The sequence below is a fragment of the Perca flavescens genome, chromosome 18 (assembly GCF_004354835.1).
Source record: "Perca flavescens isolate YP-PL-M2 chromosome 18, PFLA_1.0, whole genome shotgun sequence".
NCBI classification, from domain to species: Eukaryota; Metazoa; Chordata; class Actinopteri; order Perciformes; family Percidae; genus Perca; species Perca flavescens.
In genome coordinates, this window is record NC_041348.1 from 25,827,126 (window position 1) to 25,834,440 (window position 7,315).

Here is a 7,315-nt window from a genome sequence, read left to right on the forward strand (position 1 = left end):
GTAAACTGTGTCTTTTCAGTGCCCCAAGTGTGTGTGTGTGTGTGTGTGTGTGTGTGTGTGTGTGTGTGTGTGTGTGTGTGTGTGTGTGTGTGTGTGTGCGTGCGTGCGTGCGTGCGTGCGTGCTTGCGTGCGTGCATGTGCGTCTGGATCTGATGAGACAGGGTGCTCTCCATTGTTGTCCTGCAGTTTTCAATTTGAGGGTCATTTGTCTGCATTATCCAGTTTATGACAGGCAGGGAGGGAGAATGCCACTGTTGGATCTGATTGTAATTATTTAGCAGCTGTAAAACACTTGTCGCTGCCTCTCCAGTTTGCTTTTCCCTCATTTGTCTGACATCGTCTTTTTTTTCTGGCCTCTGTCCACCTTTCCTGCTTCTCTCACCTTGTTTTCTAGGCTATAGTTACTGGCAGCAGTGCCATTTCAAGGAGCACTAAGATTTGGGGGAATTTGTTTATGTGCTTTCTTACAAAATGCCACTTTATATACTGCTACTTACTGTTTTACAACCTGTTTACATCTCTGTATACACTATATAATTATCATCTGAATGTCTTGTTATTATTGACCTCCAGCGGTTTATCTTCTCCCCCTGCTTTAGTGATTGTGTCGGTACATTGTGAAATCATTGGTGGGTGTGGCTGCAAAGGTTTAAACGAATACAATGAGATCACAGTTAAATGTGCCTTCAATGATTTTCCTTCTGAGGATGTTTTTGCTGCTAAGAGCTCTTTTTACAATGTGTCATGCAACCACGTACATAAGGCATAAGGCACAAGTGTATATAGCTGCTCCAAATGGCCACACTCGAGGGCCAATTGAATACTTCTGTCATAGAGAGAAGCAAGACATGATAAGCATTTAAAGGTACAATATGTAACATTTCTGCATTAAAATGTCTAAAAACGTGGCCGGGTTAGCTCAGTTGGTAGAGTAGGCGCACATTTATAGAGGTTTACTCCTCAACGCAGCAGCTACAGCTTTGACTCCGACCTGTGGCCCTTTGCTGCATGTCACCATACTGGAAAGATTATATATCCTATCAGGCCTGAGAACACCTTGGGATTCCACAGGGAGAGCTGAAGGATGGCACCTTGCTCAGCCTGCTTTTACTACTGGGGCTATACTTCCCCAAGCTCAGCCACATAGTTGCATCCTAAGGACACACACAGCCACTTAATGCCACACAAACCTTTATACCCGACAGTCTCAGGGACAGATGCCACCTCTCTCCATCTCGCCATCTCTCTCGTTCCCCTTTTCAGAAATTAATCAGGCGACGTGTACTTGGGAAATGAGGTGACATTTTCCTATAATGAGAGCGATGGGTGGAAGGGAAGGAATCACTGCGTTTCCTGGGCCCCGCCATCGACAGAGATTGACATTTTCCATTACAGAGTCAAAATGTACATGTGTTGCTCCATCTGAGTTGCTGTGCGTGCGTGCGTGCACATGCACGCGTGGGTTAAGGTTCGTTTTGGCAGCGGACGGCAAAGAGGTCATCCATCTTGTTAAAGCCATATCCCAAAGTGTAAGTGTGTGTGTGTGTTTGTGTGTGTACCTTTGTGTATATATGGTGTATGTGCTTGTGTCTGGCATTTGTGTGTGTGCGTGTGTTTGGTTGCAAACGTATGTGTGTGTGTGTGTGTGTGTGGAGAGTGGTGGTAAAGTGAAAAGGCATGATTTATGGAAGGGAGTGGTGCTCTAGAGCTCCTGGTACAGCAACGCCTGTAAATCCTGATAAAAAACCTGGATAGAAGCAATTTAATGCCATCAATCTTCCTACCTAGAGGCTGTGATATATTGGCAGGTGTGTGTGTGTGTGTGTGTGTGTGTGTGTGTGTGTGTAAGTTAAACTCATTCCTCAGGTAGACAAATTTGCTTTTAACAACTAGTTTAAATGTTAGTTGGCAGCTGCTTTGTGGCATTTACACTCAGCTATAGACCATACAGTACAGTTTACCGAAACACACAACAAGTGTATATTTTGCATAATGGCAGAAATACATTTAAACTTGACATCATACACTCAGGCCCCGATGAAACACATGCAAGACCACAAGAACAATCTAGTAAATTTAATTTATTTAAGGACGTTCATTAAGTTAATCTCCTCGAAATTCCTTTTAGAGCACAACTAATTCATATTTTTATTTTAAGAATGAGTCAAAGGACTATGTTTAATATGAAATATGTCGCCTATTGTGACAAACCCACAGAGATGTATGACCCGTCTGCAGTTCTCCACATCTCTACGGAGGGTTTTAGTGTTTTTTTAAGCTCACTCTTTTTGGTTTTCCAGGACACAGCTTTACTGTTTTTATTCCCTCGTAAGTTCTTATAATGTCACAGTAGGCAACTGTTTTCAGTGAGAAAAGCTGAATTCCAGATATTGGTAAATGTATTAGGTGTTATTAGGATTCGGACAGCTCTGCAGTATAATGTGAAAGTGAGATGTGTGTATTTTTCCTGTATGCCCCTCAATCATATGCCAGCTCCCTAAATTGGTACTCCTAAAACCCTGCTTTAGGAGCATGTATGTACTACATTTTTTGGCTGATTATGGAATTTGTGTGGACAGAATTGACATTTTGGTATTAATAGCTACGATAGGAAAGCTGGAGGTTTTTTTAGAGGAGAAAAAGTCTGCAGAGCTCGGAAGTTCACACAAATTATCAAGGTGATCTTTGGAAGGGAACACAAAAGTTACAAAAAAGGAGATTCAAGGTTGTATCTGATTCAAGGCACTCTTCTGGCAAAAAATTAAAAGCTTTTATTTAGATGGTTATTTCATGATGAAATTACTAGTACATGTTATAATAGAGTTGAGTAACTAACAACCCATGTGTAGCGGCACAAGCAAACTCCTTCAGGGTGACAGTTCTTCAGGAAAGCTGGAGTGTCTAAAAAGTCACCTGAGAAAGAGATTTTGGCATCCGATAAAAGGTCAGCAAATGGTTAAAAAAGTAAAGAGTTTACAAAATCATAAAGAATCATCTGTCATCTGGAGACCGTGAATATAATATTTCCAGTAGTTGTTAGACGTCGCTTGGTTGAGACCTTCACATGGGCCAGAGATGACATACAATTTAACAGCACTGAGCAAACAGGGGTGAGGAACAACTGAATGTACTCTCATCTCATTCATCCAAAATGCACGTTTGATGCTTTCATATGTCAACACCTTCACTTACATTAGGTTAGAGACCTAATTTACCTGTTGGGCCAAAGACTAAACAAAATGACACCAGCCAAAGTAGCAGTCAGTCCGACCGGCCGTGAGATGTTTCTGTTTGTAACACTAGATTTGGTTTGGTTTGGTTTGGTTTGGTTTGGTTTGGTTTGGTTCGAAAGACGCAAGCAAAGAAACACAAATGAAGTACAGCAGAAACCTCAGATGGCCAGACCCAATAGAATACCTTTATAGTCATGGGTTGCAACTTCCATATTAACGCTATAATAATAAATAAAGACAGCACATAGAATAAGAAATGTCCTTGAATCCGCTTATCTTTTTTTTTTTTTGAAGGTGGCAGTAGCTCAGTCCTGTAGGGAGTTGGGTTGGGAACCGGAGGGTCGCCAGCTCAAGTCCCAGTACGGACCAAAGTACAGAGTGTGGATTGGTAGCTGGAGAGATGCCAGTTCACCTCCTGGGCACTGCCAAGGTGCTCTTGAGCAAGGCACCGTACCCCTCCAACCGTTCAGGGTGTAGGTCCAGCACTGGCAGCTTACTCACTCTGACATCTCTCCATTTGTGCATGAATAGGTCCTGAGCATGTGTGTGTGTATTTCAGGCCTGTGTGTAGTTATTTCAAAAACAGAGTGTACATTTTAATTTCCCCACTGGGGATCAATAAACAGTATTTATTATTAGATTATTATTATTATAAATTATTATTATTATTTTAAGTATCTCCAAGTGAGGAGCTTTATTTCTTCTATGCAAAACCAATTAGTCTGGATTCCTGCACTCTCATCCTTAGAAATTATGACAAACAACTGCAATGAGGGGGGTTTGATCTCATCAATATATAACTGGCTTGCATCATTAATAACCAGACTTGAGACATGGAGGGCAGATTTAAAAGAGGAAATTTCGGGAAACGATTGGAAGGAGACCTGTGACGCAGCTCAGAAACAAACGGCAAACACTAATTTAAAGTAATAGTAATATAATTGGCTGATGCAGACATACACAACTACTGTCAAATTAAATATATACAACAATAATATACCTGACCTTTGTTGTAAATGCAATGAGGCTAAAGGAACATTTATGCACTGTGTCTGGGGGTGTGACAAAATTTAAAAAAAAATTGTAGAGGGAGGTGATCAAAAAAACTATGTCCATCTTGTCTGTGGACATTCCACTTGACCCCAAGATGATATTGCTGCACCTGTATCCAACAAATCTAAATCTGAAAGCCCCAAAATATAGATGTATCGATTTCGCTATAGTACAGGCAAAAATGACTATAACTCTCATTTGGAAGGAAATGGAGGCACCTACAATTGGTGCTTGGATTAAGAATATGGCACAATGTATGTCCATGGAGAGAATAACATTTATATTTAAAAAAACAAAACAAATTGGGGGTGTCTGAGGAAATCTGGAAGCCATTTAACCAATTCGTGAAGGGGACAGACATAGGGGAGCTTCTCCAGAGAGAAAATGTGGGACATGTGAAATAGAAGTTTTATTGTAAATAAATCAATAAAGACATTGTTAGAAATTTCAAATAAGTGAAAAATAGCAATAAGTGGCGATAAAGCTCTAACTTTATATAACATAGATATACTTGATGGCCATGAATGCCCACAAGCATCCATACATATACTGTATAATATAACGCTGCTGTGAATGCAGGGCATAATCTGACCCTGAGTGCAAGCTGAAGGCTAAAAGTGAAAACAGCCTTGTGTTGCAGGCTCCCCTGAGATGTGCCCATGCGACTTTACATTCACTTGCCCGCGGGTTAATAAGAATGTGATTTATGGCACGACAGGGGTCCATCTATCTAACCACAGCTAGTGTCAGTGCTCAGCTTCGCTGTTCTCCGTGAAATGCTACTAAATACTTCAGCTGCATCTCAAACAACAAGCCCCGTGTAGACTGCTGTTGTTGGTAAGAATTTGGTCATGAAGACAGTGAATAACAGCACAAATTAGTTTATTAACTCATCATGAAGTCTGTCAACCAACTGATTCATTCTCGTATTTGACTCATAAAACTGCTCCCTGTGCGTGAGGGTACACTCTATTCAGATAGAGATAAGACACCGTAAAGACAAGTTAGACCAAATACGGTGTAAACATGAACCAAAACGTTAGCAAAAAATAAATAAAAATGGATTTACAAAAGTACTGACTTTGTTAAATTGTCCCTCGTGCGAGGCAGAAAAAACATAACCCTAGTACAGATCAATATTAAGTCCCCATAGGAACTATAACACATTGATGATTTAGAAAATATCCACATAATGCACCAGAGTAAAAGTATAAAGGGTAAAATACAGAACAGTTAGCCCAACGGTAATTAACAGTTACTTAGAATGATAAAGTTAACATGAAGCTACGTTCTCAATTCAAACACATTTAAATTAGCACGGCCCTGACAGAAGGAACTAAAAAGTATTTTCTTGACACGAGACAATAACACTTTTACTCTGAAAATCTGTGCTCACAACACATTATATGGACAACTTTCTTGTTTTGGGTGCTACTTGTCAAGATACGCCAGAAAACAGCCTCTGAATACTCTAAGCAGGATATCTGACAAAAAAAACAACTTTTAATTATAAACCTTCACTTGAGAGTTGTGTTTGCTTAAAATAATATGACGCCTGATTGTGGTCATGCTGGATCATTTACATATTGTATTTAATTTGTCACTTTGATCCGATACCTGTTTGTTTCTCCTCTGCTCTGCTTCAACAGTGTTTTGTGGGAAGATGAGGTTGCATGAACAGCGTTATCTTTCTGTGTGACAGACTTGACAGGAGAGGCCTTGAGAAATGATTTAATTTACTCCTACAGGCACTAAATCTCACCCAGTGAGAACATCTACTTCACACACACACACACACACACACACACACACACACACACACACACACACAAACCAATACGCATTTGCAGCCTGCACACACACAAGTTCACTTAGACATTCATACAAAACCAAGCACACATTACAGTCATAAAGACCTGACACACACACACATAATAAACATGGTGGGTGACAAGGAAAAGCACCAAGGAAATGTAATCAGTATTTAAATTGGAAAGAATTGGACTGTCATCACAGTATCATCACCATTTGGATTGTAAACTGTGTCTTTTCATTGCCCCAAGTGTGTGTGTGTGTGTGTGTGTGTGTGTGTGTGTGTGTGTGTGTGTGTGTGTGTGTGTGTGTGGATCTGATGAGACAGGGTGCTATCTATTGTTGTTGTATTGTTGATTTGGAAGATTCACACCTGTCTTTTTCTGACTCCATCAAGTCTCTTCTCCTGCATCTGATTCAACAGTTGTAATCGTCTAAAAATAGAGTGATAGCAAAAGGCTGGATGAGTTTTTTAATCACGCAAGTACAGATTCTGCAGCCTGTTAAAAAGGAGACGGCACACTCCCTAATTTGTGTTTTACAGTAGTAGGCTATCTGGGGGATCACAGCAGATCCCCCAAATCCTAAAGTTTCCCTCCACCTGATTGGGTGACTTTCAAATCTTCGATGCCACGTTCATGTCATGTAGGAGTTGCCTTATCTGCCAGTTCACAACTTCTAAACAGCATCCAAGTTGTAATAATAACTGGAAAACTGATTATGGCTAATGTCCCTCATTGAAGGCACAAAAACATGTTTTATTGACATAGTACATCTAGTGAAGAAATGTATCCTCTATAATCAGTGGTGGAAAAAATATTCAGATCCTTCACTTGAGCCGAAGTAGCAATACTACAGCATAAAAATACTCTGTTAAATGTCTTGCATTCAAAATGAAAAAAGAAGTATTAACATCAAAATAAACTGTCAACTGTGGCGCTATGACAACACGTTTAAATTTCACTTGAATGTCTGACACAGGTCTAACTTTCTCATTTACTTGCCAATTAACTATTTTGTGTGTCTGTTTGTATGTTTTACAATTTTCATTGACATATAAGTCAATTTAAAAATAAAAAAAAAACGTCTCCACCAACAGCAGATTTTAATTGAATCTTACAAGAATAATGCTTCTGATCATTTGTACTTTATTACATGTTAATTCATTTGTTAGTGTCTTTTTAGTCATCTTAGTTCTTATATATTCCTAGTGGAAC